Here is an 11,379-nt window from a genome sequence, read left to right as displayed (position 1 = left end):
GCTGAGCCCCCTGCCAAGGCGCAGCAGCAGCCCAGGAGTCCTCACCTCTGCCACATGCCGATTCTCATCTTGGCAGTGGAAAAAGAGTGGGAGCAGGCTCTGGTACACTCGTTCCTTCAGGGGCTTTCTTCCTTCTTCTTCTGCTGAAGACATCACTCTTCGAAGGAGAAACATGGAGAGCAGCTGCACCTGGCTATTGGGCTGTATGAAAGGAAGGAAGGAAAAATGACCTCATCATTGGCTTCTTGTGGCCCACATTGGCGCAGGCCTGCAAATGCACAGGGCACAAAGTGTCTGGGCAGCAGGCAGTGGCCGTGGCTGGGGCACAGAGCCTTACATTGTCCAGGAGTTTCAGGAGCGGCTCAGCCAGCTGCAGGGCCCTGCTCCAGGATATTGGGGTGTCTTCATCCATGAAAATATAGCTCAGGAGAGCAATGCTCATCCTGGCCACGTCACTGTCCAAGTCCCACAGGAGGTGCACTAGTCTTCCTGTCAGGCTCTGCATTCTTTCGGCCTGTGCAGAACACAAGGGTGTGAAAGCCCGGGCAGCTGCCGCAGGGCCCAGAGGCCAAAGGGCTGTCCCAAAGCACTCGGGCAGCTGAAGCAGGAGGCAGGAGAGCTGCGAGGAGCTGCCTCAGTGCCCAAGGCAAAGGCCAGCCAAGGCCAAGTGACAGCATTGCCCAGCCTCATGCTGCCCACACGGCTTCAGCTGCTGCCCCCTTCTCACCATGGAGGGACGGTCCTTTAGCAGGAGGAGAGCCCTGAGCACCTGGTGATGCATCTCTCTGGAGTTGTACCACAGGTACAAGATCTCCATTAGGCTGTCACCACAGTCACTCAAGTCCAGGCAATCTAGGAGCTGAAAGGCACAGGGCAGTGAGAGGGGAGCCGGCCGGCAGGAGCCTGGAAGTGCGCAGGGCTGGGCCCAGGCAGCAGCACAGGGCACGGGTGCTGTCCCAGGCAGCTGTGGCTATGGCAGGGGACAGGGCTGGCAGGGAGCTGAGCGAGGTAGTGCTGGCCATCAGGCTCACCTCCACAAGGAATGCCATGGCAGGGACATCCCAGTGTGGCATCGGTTTGCTGAGCACCTCAAGCAGGTAGCTTAAGATGCTTTTGCACAAGTGGACGGATGCACGGCGCATTACCCTGGAAGGCAGAAAACGGCATAAAGAGCCTCAGCAAGGGGGAGAAAAACCTCTCCCAGGACTGATGGACACAGTTGTCATATTGCCCCAGCACTCTGTGACGGGATGTGGGCCCGTGAGATGTGGCTGCTCCTGGGCACCCTCCTCTCACAGCCTTTTGCAGTCTCCTTGGCCATCCCTCGGTGACGAGGCCCTCAGGCCCATGGCCACGGGGACTGTGGGGGGCATCCCGGGCAGGGGGCACAAATGTCAGAGGCAGTGGGGAGAAGGGGGGCTCACCTGGCCAGCAGACCCATGGCATAGTGGTGGGTGTCAGCACAGAGCAGCGTGTCCCAGCCACGCTTGCGTTCCATTGCCACCACCACATGCTCCAAGTGGAGACTGCAGAGCAGGGCCTTCAGGGTCTGCACTGCAAACCTGTGTGCACAGCAAAGCCCAGGTGACGCTGGGAGCGCTGGCTCCGAGGCTGGGGAAGTGGCAGGGACAGGAGGAGTGGCATTGAGCACCTGTTGGGGCTGGTGGAGAGGCCGTGTTGCTCCTGGCATTCCTTCCAGAAGGTATGGACGTCCTCTGTCATATACAAAGTACTGAAGTACGTTTGGAAGAGCAGATGCACAAAGAGGCGGGGGAAATAGACTGCGAGGATCTGTGTGCAACAGGGCCCCTGGAGGATCTTCCACATCACCAGAGTTGCCTGCAGAGGACAAAGCAGCCCGAGACAGCGCTCAGTGCCGGGGCGTCCGTGTGGCAGGGCCTGAGCGTGGCAGGGAGAGGCCGGGGGAGACGCAGGGGGAGCAGCGGGTCTGGTGGCCCTGAAGCTGCCCCTAGGCCAGGTTTGTGGCCAGTGCCTGAAGCAGGGAGATGCAGTGGGGGAAGGAGGCAACAGAGCTGCTGGAGAGGCGGCCGGCCTTGCGGTGAGCAAAGGCCAGCTCCAGAAACTCACAGTCAGGGAAAAGACAGCCGTCTTGTCCCCATCAGAGGTGGCCAGGTTTTTCTGCGGCCAGCTCCCCACCACACTGATGAGGAGCGGTGTCACTTCCTCTGAAATCCAGGGCGAGAGCAAGATGGTTGTCCACATGGCCATAGCAGCTCTGCGGGGTCAGACACAGCACCGTGGGCTGGGCAGCAGCGGGGAGCTGAGCTGGCCGCCAGCTCTGCCTGTGCCCACTGGCCCTGAGCGGCAGCAGCAGCCAGGCAGCCCAGCCCTGAGGGGACAGGCCCCTGAGGGGCAGGCTGGCAGCACGGCAGCAGGCTCGGGGGCCGACTTTGTAGCAGGGCTGGCAAAGGGAGCAGCCAGAGGGCCCTGGAACTCTGTGTTGCTCACAGCCCTGGGCTGGGCTGTACAGGGTGATGGGCTGGGGAGCCCTGAGGCCTCGGGGCAGCTGGGCCCCCTACCTGTCACACGTTGGGGCCACCCGCAGGAGAGTGATGGCCACATCATCGGGCTCTGCCTCGGCCACTTGCATCAGGGCCCAGTCCATCCTGTGCTCAGCAGCCTCATTGGCCATGAGCCACTGGTGGATGTACCTCACCACGCCGGGCACCTGGAGAAGGCACAGGGAGACTTGGAATGCTAGCAGAGGGAGTCAGCAATGTGCCCAGCTTCTTCCCCAGACAAGTGCTTCTCTTCCACCATGCTGCCATGGCCTCAAAAGCTTCAAGTGACCAGCAGGTATGGCTTGGGAAAGCCAAGCAATTGCTGGAGGATCAAAGGCTGGCCACAGGCTGCTTACTTGCTCTGGATTGAAAAGAGCCGTCTCTACAAGCAAATCCAGCTGGGCAGCGCTGCTCTGTTCTGCCAAGACCTCTGAGGATGCCTTGACCTCAGTGTCCATAGGTCTGGTGTCTTCCTTGCCAATTCTCTTGATGTATTGGTAAAGAAACTGTAGGAGAAGGGCAGGAAGGCAGGGAAGTTGCATGGAGTGCTCCAAGTGCGGTGCTGGGCTGAGCAGTGCCAGCAGGCCCAGCGCAGGTGGGGATGGCTGCAGGTACCTGCGCTGCTCTGCGGAAGCGGCCACGGGCGGTGTCCTGCTCTTGTGTGCCGTCCATGGCTGCATCTGGCAAAGAGCAGCCAGAGCTGAGGGGCTGCGGGAGAGGCTGGAGAGCACAGCCCAGCCCTGCGTTCCCCAGGCAGGGACAGTCCTGGGATGCCCCAGGGGATGCAGCACGGCCACTGCTGCGGGGGCAGCCCCAGCCCCTTTTTTGTGCTGTCCATGGGTGTGTCTCCACAGGACAGTGTGGGATGGGATGAGATGGGATGCAATGGGATGGGATGGGGCCAAGATGGCCGCAGGCACCAGCCCTGTGGCCCAGCTCTGCCACTCACCCTCCTCCAGCGGCTGCAACTGCTGCACCTCTTCGGTCTCTGGTGCAGGGGCAGCTCCAGGGCCTTCTTCCTCGACCTCCTCCTCCTCCTCCACCCAGGCCAGCTTGGGCACTCTTGGGGGTCGCTGTTCCAAATCTTCTTCCAGACTCTCCCATCCTTTCCATAGGAACAGCACCAGGGGATGGCATGGCATGGAATGGGATGGGGCCAAGCTGGCAACAGGCACTAGCCCTAAGGCCGAGCTCTGCAACTCACCCTCCTGTGGTGCCTGGAAGTCCTGCACCTCTTCAGACTCCTCTGCCAGGACAGCTCCAGAGCCTTCTTCTTCCTGCTCCTCAAGCCAGGCCAACTTGGGCACTCTTGGAGGTCGCTGCTCCATGGCAGTGACTGGATTTCTGGCTACTTGCAGGAGAGATGGCTCGGAAAAGCTCGGAGTCAACAAGTCCTGCAGTCGTGCCTGGAAGGCACCTGCAAGACTCAAGTCCTGGCAAGATTGCAAGACAGCGAGTCCTGCACTTGGGTCTTGAGGGCTCCTGCCACAACGACAGGAGGCTCCTGGTCACAGATTGTGGTGTGGCCTCAGGGGCAGAGACTGCAGGGATTTTAGATGCCTCAGACAGCAACCTCCGTGCATGAATGAAATGTTGCAGGTCCTGACACCGCTCCGGGCGCTCCAGCACGATGGCCCAGCCGGGCATGGGGAGAGGGAGGCTTGGAGAGGAGGGAGCACTGGGAAAGGGAGACCAGGAGAGGGTGCGGGACTGCGGGAGAGGGAGAGGAGAGACAGAAAATTGCTAAATTCTCTTCTTGCCGCGGCTGCCACTGCTGCCGCTGCTGCCGCTGCTGCCGCTGCTGCCGCTGCTGCCGCTGCTGCTGCTGCAACTGAAGCACCAGCACCGTTTGTCCCCGTGTCCGTTTGTCCGTTGCCCGCTCGGCCCCGCGCCGAGCCCCGCGCTCCCCGGGCAGCCCCTGAGCCTGGCCAAACATGGGAACTTTGCCCTGGTGAGCCAAGAGCCAGAGTCTGGACTCCTGCACAGGGACACAGCAATGCCCTTGGCTGCTGCTGTGCCTTGTCCCTGCTGAGCGTCAAACACTGTCTGAGCACATTCCCTGAATGCAGAATTTGTACCTGACCCAAGCACTGCACTTGTGTCTCCAGCATTGCTTTCCAAGGAAAACAGGGCAAGGCAAACTGGGTATAGCTCATGGTATTTTACAGTGTCTAAAACTTGCCAAGTCTCAAATCTTAGAGGTGAGATCCATTTGGAATGAATGGGATGGAGAAACAGTGCAAGATGGAAAAGGGGAACATAAAAATAAATAGAGAAAAATAGAGAAAAACATATTGGTTGTCTCTTTTGATTTTATTTTCATTTCTTTAAAAAGCAGTTTCAGTTTTCCCAGAATTTTCTCCACAGTCCCGTCTGTTCTTTCCAAAAACCTGTCCTGGAGAACGAGGCGCAGCTCCTGTCACAAGATGTGCCCCCAGCTGCAGCTTCTCTTGGCTCCCCACACTGTGAGTGCAGCACAACTCTTGCAGCAAAGCAGGACAAATGGTTGAAGAACCTGACAACTTGTTCTTTCTTTTCCTTGTGCACTGGGGAGTTGTGCCATTGCTAAGGTTTTCATCGTTACTCTTCTAGCCAAAGAAAACATGATGAGGTACCAGGAATTGTGAGGGAATACAAGCCTGGCTGAATGTGGAGAAAGAATCTCCAGAGCCTGCAGCCAGCAGTGGAGAGCTCATCATTCCAACAGCCCCATGGACATGTTGAAAGTGATCTGGAACATGAAAATGGGCTGACAGAGAGAGTTTGTTTCTGTGTTCAGTTGAGATGATTCTATGTCTTTTGCAGTGGTAGAAATCAAGAGCACAATCAGTGGATGATAAGCAGCAGAACATGATAAGCTGGACCTCTCAGTGGATGACAGAAAGACTGTGAAAAGGAGAAATGCAGGGAATGACTTGGTGAACTTTGTGTGTAAGAGGGGTCATTTTTTTCTAATAATTCCCAATTCATTCTCTTTGCTTTTATCCTTTTAACAAGACCAATTGCATCTCCGATTCCCCAGGAAATGAGAACCCTGAGCTTGTGGAACTGCCTGAAAGGTGCCCTGTTCCTTTTTCTTCTGCTGCTCAGAAGAAACAATGAAGTGAATTGGGAAGTTCTGGTTTTTCTTTCTCCTGGTGGATTTTTTCATTTTATTTGCCACTGCAGAGGCAATTTCTGTGATGGCCTCTGTCAGTTGATTCTATTTCAGCAGCAGCAGCAGCAACAGGGCTGTGTTTGAGCACTGCAAATGTGACCTGTGTGGCTTTAATTCCCCTCGACTTAGTGCTCAGGGACTTGGGAGCATTTTAATGTCTGCTACTCATGATGCCTGAAACAAAAATCCTGAGTTCCCCATCACAAAAGCACAGTGGGTAGCAGTGATTGGAAGAGGCAATTGCAGCTGTACTGCTAAAATTCAGGTGGCAAGCAGAAGAGGGGCAAGAGCAGCCGGGATCTAAAACTGCCAAGACAAATGTAGGTTAAATAATTTTGTGGGACTTTTCTCAAATTTTGTGGGATTTTTCTGAAATTTTGTGGGATATTGAGAAGATTTAAATAATTTTGTGGGATCTTTCTTTCTAAATATATTTTGTGGGAATTCTGAGGTATTTTTCTTGAATTTTGTGAGATTTTTGTGGAATTTAGTGGAAATTTGAGGAGATTTTGTGGGATGTTTCTGGAATTTGGTGGGGTATTGAGAAGATTCAGGGAATTATGGGGGATTTTTTCATAATTTTGTGGGATATTAAAGAGACTTGAATTTTGAGGGATTTTTTAAGAATTTTTTTGGATTTTGAGGAGACAGGAAGAATTTTGAGGGATTTTTCTTAGATTTTGTGAACATTTGTGGAGATTTTGTGGGATGTTTCTGGAATTTGGTAGGGTTTTCAGAACATTTAGGGAATAGTGTGGGATTTTTCTTCAATTTTGTGGGATATTCTGGAATTTTGTGGAAATTGGAGGAGATTTCTTGGGATGTTTCTGTAATTTTCTGGGATTTTGAGGGGAGATGAAGAATTTTGAGGTATTTTCTTAGATTTTGTGGAAATTGGAAGACATTTTGTGGGATGTTTCTGGAATTTTGTGGTATTTTTATCGGATTTTGGGAGAGTTTGAAAAGATTTGAAGAATGTTGAGGGATTTTTTTCTGGAATAGTCTAAGGCTTTTCAAGAATTTTGTGGGATTTTGAGGAGATTTAGGGAATTTTGTGGGAATTTTCTGAAATTTTGTGGATTTTTGTGTAGATTTTGTGGGATGTCCCTGGAATTTGGAAAGATTTTGAGAAGATTTAGGTAATTTTTTTAGAATTCTTTGGGAATTTTGTGGGATGTTTCAAGAATTTTATGAGATTTTTCTGGAATTTTATGGAAAATTGTGGAGATTTTGTGAGATGTTTCAGGAGTTTTGTGGATTAATGAGGATATTTAGGGAATTTTAGGGCATTTTTCTTGAATTTTTTTGACATTTGAGGACATTTTGGTGGATGTTTCTGGAATTTGGTAGGGTTTTGAGAAGATGTAGGGAATTTAGTTGGATGTTTCTGGAATTTGGTAGGGTTTTGAGAAGATGTAGGGAATTTTGTGGGATGTTTCTGGAATTCGGTAGGGTTTTGAGGAAAAGGCATTTTGAAGGCATTGAAGAAAACAAAGAGAAACACCTAAGGAAGTTCAAACTGCTGGCGGCTGATGGGAGTTTGTCTCCTCGCCAACAGCTGGCCATGTCTAAGAATTGACAGCAGTTTCAAGCACTGCAAAGTGAGATCAAGCTGTGAACAGCACTTAAGCCCTAAGGCTGGGAATTTCTTTGTCTCTTGGTTTGCTGGCTGTGAAAGGTAACTGAGCTCCAGCTGGCTTCCCGTCCCCGGCCCAGCCCATGCGGCCCGGGCAGGGGCTGGGCTGGGCCTGCCGCGGCTCCCGGCCGGGAGATGGGGCCTGCGGGGCTTGCCCCGGGCTCTGGCCGGGCCAGGCCGCTCCCTGGCTCGGCTGCACTTTTTGCTGCGACTGAATTCACCACAGACTGCCCAGGAAAGAAAGAAAAAGCTCTTGAGCTGCGGCGGGCTGAGACAGTGACCACACTCTCCAGAGCAGCCATGAAGAATCTTCCAGCGCACACAGCTCCAGCCGCTGCTCCGGCAGAGATCACAGAACCATCTACAAAGCCTGGGCAAGATTTTAACCTTTTCATTACCCAGATGAGACTTGCAGATTAATCCTTTTACCCAGAGAGAGAAAAAGAGAGGAATCAACATGTAAAGAGACTTTATAAACTATTAGAGACAGTAAAGAAAAGAATTAAGCTTCTGAAGAGGTAGAAAATAAGGAGATGCTTTAATTAAGCTGAAATATTTTTCTGTTAAAGCTATGGAGATGGACAATAGTGTTCTGAAAAAACTCCTTTAATTCATGACAGAGTATATTGGGAGGAATGGAGTGTTCAAAGGGTGGATTTTGAGCAAGAGGTGGAGTAATTGTGATACAGTGAGGTGCTGGAACACAGAGGGGAGAAGTAATATTTGAAAATTTGAGGCCTTGAGAGGCAAAGAGAAAACTTCTGTTTCCAGGGAAGCTCACAGAGACAGATGAAGAGAACTTTTGCCTTTGAATAACTCATCCTTAAAAATGACACCCCTAGACTCATTGACCCATACACACCTCAGAGTGATGTGAAATGGGAGGAGTGAACTGCTGACAGGATTTCTGGGCAGCTGGCATGGCAGAAATAGAAAACTATAACAGAAATAGTTTTCTCGTGAGAAACTCCATAGACTAGCAGAAGAAGACTTCTGTTTCTCTACAGAGACTGATGAAAAGACTCTAGCAGGAATTAGGACGTTTTAAACACCAAAGTTCCAAAGTTTTTGTCTCTATGTTGTCATGTGAACAAAAGAATTGTGGGTAGTGGGGGATAAAGGGGTTTTCTGGAGGTTTATTCTGGTGTTGTTATTCTTGTAGTTTTGTTAATAAACTTTATTTATTTCTTTAAGTTTTAGGCTTGTTTTGCTCTTGCTCTAATCCATATCTCACAGCAAGAAATAAGTAAGTTTTCTAGTAATTTTTCAGTTACTGCTTTAAAACCACGACATAACTTTGGTGCTCCACCTGGGAAAATGAAATTAGCAAATCTAAACCACTACACTTATTCCTGTGTGCCCGTGAGTAACCTTCCACGTGGATGGAGGAGATTGTGTACAGGACAATTGATTCCTGGATTGCCATTTGGCTTCACTGCCACTCAGTTGAACATGGTCCTTATCTAAGAAGGACTTCCAAGAAATGGGTAGGAGTTTTGGCTGTGAGAGGAGCAGAAAGCACATTTTCTACAGCAAATTGCCAGCTGATGCAGTTTCCCTGCCAAAATCGTGATTGCCATTCATCTTCCTGGGGAGAATGTGAAGACCCATTCAGAGATGCCAGGTTCAGCTGGCCTGTGGCTTTGTGTACCTCATTTCACATGTCCAATTTCAAGGGCCACTAAAAGAGGCTCATGTTTGCCTTGCTACCCACAAGTGCTGTAGGTATTTCCAGGAGAAAAAGAAAAAAATCGCTGTCCTGTGGTGTGGTAGAAATGCCAGCACAATGACTCTGTGAGCAAAGAGAGCCAGTGCTTTTTGGGGCTGCAGCAGCTGAGAGTGTGGCAGAGCGGTTTTGATATTCTTTTTAGAGTCCTGAAAGCGTTGTTCCCAAAACAATCCACAACTTTGCAAATGTGCCTGAAGCAAATGCAAAGAGACCTAGGGTGTGAAAAACAAAGAATATTTATTTGTAGAAGAAAAGGAAAAAGAATGAACAACGTATTTACATTGTAAGAATATTGGTAACAACAACAACAAACTATAGAACCTATTTACCTAAGAACATATCTAAGAAAACTACATGAAACGTATTTACAGAACACTACAGCAAACCCTAAAACGTCTATCAGAACACAACAACTGTAAAACGTATATACAGCAGGGTGGCATCTGTGTCCGGGATGTGCCTCAGTCCTGGAAGAAAAACAAGTAGCACGGTCAGTGCAGTCAGGCATGGAGGGGTGTTCCATGTGCTGCCAGGCTGGGACACTGGCACAGTGGGACTCTGCTGCCAGAAGTGAGGCTGGCTGGGGCTGGGGGCTGTGGCCCAGGCACTGGAACAGGGCTTGTGTGGCCCAAAGCAAGCCCAGGCCAGGCCAGGGATGGCCAGCAGAATCCAGTGCATGGGCTAGCGTGTCCCTGAGCAGGGAGTGCCCAGCCCAGCCCCAGGCTGGCAGCAGGGGACCCACTCTGCCTGTGGGGAGCACCTGCCTGTTCTGCTGCTGGTATGGGTCTTCATCCCAACATCATGTCCTCCTCTTCGTCTTCCATATCAATATCCATCTCCTCAATGTGCTCTTCCATGTCCACCTCCATTTCTTCCTCTCCCGTCTCCTGTCCATCCACTTCCATGTCCTCTTCTGTATCAATCTGTGTATCCACTTCCATCTCTTCCTCCACCTCCTTCACATCCATCTCCATCTCCTCCTCTGTGTCTGTGCCAGCCTGCAGAGGTAGCAAAATCTCCCAGTGGGGTCCCTTTCCCACACTATCCCACACAGCTCCAGCCCAGCCAGGCAGCTGCGGGGTGTCCACCTCCGTGGAATAGTACCATACCTTCTTTGGAGCAAATGCAGACATCCTGCAGGGATGGAGAGCAAAATGCACTCAACGGGGAGCTTTGGGGACTGCTGGGGGTATGAGGGAGCAGGTGACAACAAGGTGACAGGGGTAGGCCTGGAGCAGGGTGAAGAGCGTGCTGACACAAGGAGCCAAGGGTTGTGTTGTGGCCGTTGCTGGATGCTGGAAGTTCTAGCTGGAGCGTGCACTGTGACATCAGTGCCAGGAGCCCAGGCCCAGGCTGAAGTGGACAAGGGAGATGCTAGAATGATGGAATCCCTGGGTGCTTGGGCTTGGATGGGACCCTAAAGACCATCTTGTTCCAAGCTGAGCAATCTTCCCCCAGAACAGGTTGCTCAGAGCCCTGCTCCCAGCTGGCCTTGGATGTTGCCAAGGATGGAGCATCCCCAGCCTCTGTGCCCAGCCTGGGCCAGTGGCCCAGCAGCCTGAGTGGAAAAGAGCAGCTGCATTAGATCCAACTTCAATCTCACTCCTGCAGTTGAAAGCCTTCTCCTCTCTGTGCCCATCTTTCCTAGAGCTGCAGGGAGGCCTCCCCAGCCCCTTCTCTTTCCAGGCTGAGCATCCCCAGCCCCACATGGACAGCACTCAGATCCGTGGGGGTCGAGGCTAAAGGGTGGCAAACGGCATCAGGAAGTGAGAGATGGAAGCTTTTGGAGATGGAAGGTTTGCCTCTAAATGGAGAAAAGAAATGAAAGTGGAGGGGAAAATGGTGAGACTCTGGCTCTGTTCTAACTGGGGAAGATTTTCTTCTCTTCTTTTCTGTCATGCTGCCCCAAGTTTTGTTGTTTGAAAGGAGGTTTGGGAAAATATCCATTGTCTTCTCCATTAATAAAAAAATCCCAAAAAATTCCAGTTAAATCTTACAAAATTCCCATAAAAATCCCACAAAATGGCAGAAAAATCCCACAAAATTCCCTAAACTATGTTAAAATCCCACAAATTGCAGAAAAAATCCACAAAATTGCAGAAAAAATCCACAAAATTCCAGAAGAATTCCACAAAAATTAATGAAAAATCCCATCATTCTTTAATTTTTCTTTAAATCCCACAACATTCTAGAAAAAATGCACAAAATTCCAGAAAAAAACCAACAAAATTCCCTAAATCTTTTCAAATTCCCACATCCAAGAAAAATCCCTCAAAATTCTTGACATCTCCTGAAAATCCCACAAAATTTCAGAAAATTCCACAAAATTCCTGAA

The 11,379-nt window shown here is 50.8% G+C and overlaps 1 long non-coding RNA gene across 1 annotated transcript; it reads right to left on the bottom strand.

The window, feature by feature from the left end:
• Positions 1-1,753: 1,753 nt before the first annotated feature.
• On the bottom strand, positions 1,754-2,683 carry LOC147646707 (uncharacterized). The gene is made up of 3 exons (XR_015281809.1): positions 2,541-2,683; positions 2,089-2,236; positions 1,754-1,839 (listed from the first exon to the last, which is right to left on the bottom strand). It is a non-coding gene; the product is annotated as an uncharacterized LOC147646707 (long non-coding RNA).
• Between the last annotated feature and the right edge of the window lie 8,696 nt (positions 2,684-11,379).

This window comes from Cyanistes caeruleus, unplaced genomic scaffold, assembly GCF_971803275.1.
Source record: "Cyanistes caeruleus unplaced genomic scaffold, bCyaCae1.hap1.1 HAP1_SCAFFOLD_81, whole genome shotgun sequence".
Taxonomy (NCBI): domain Eukaryota; kingdom Metazoa; phylum Chordata; class Aves; order Passeriformes; family Paridae; genus Cyanistes; species Cyanistes caeruleus.
Note: the sequence above shows the minus strand (reverse complement) of the source record. Positions and strands in the feature narration are given on the sequence as shown.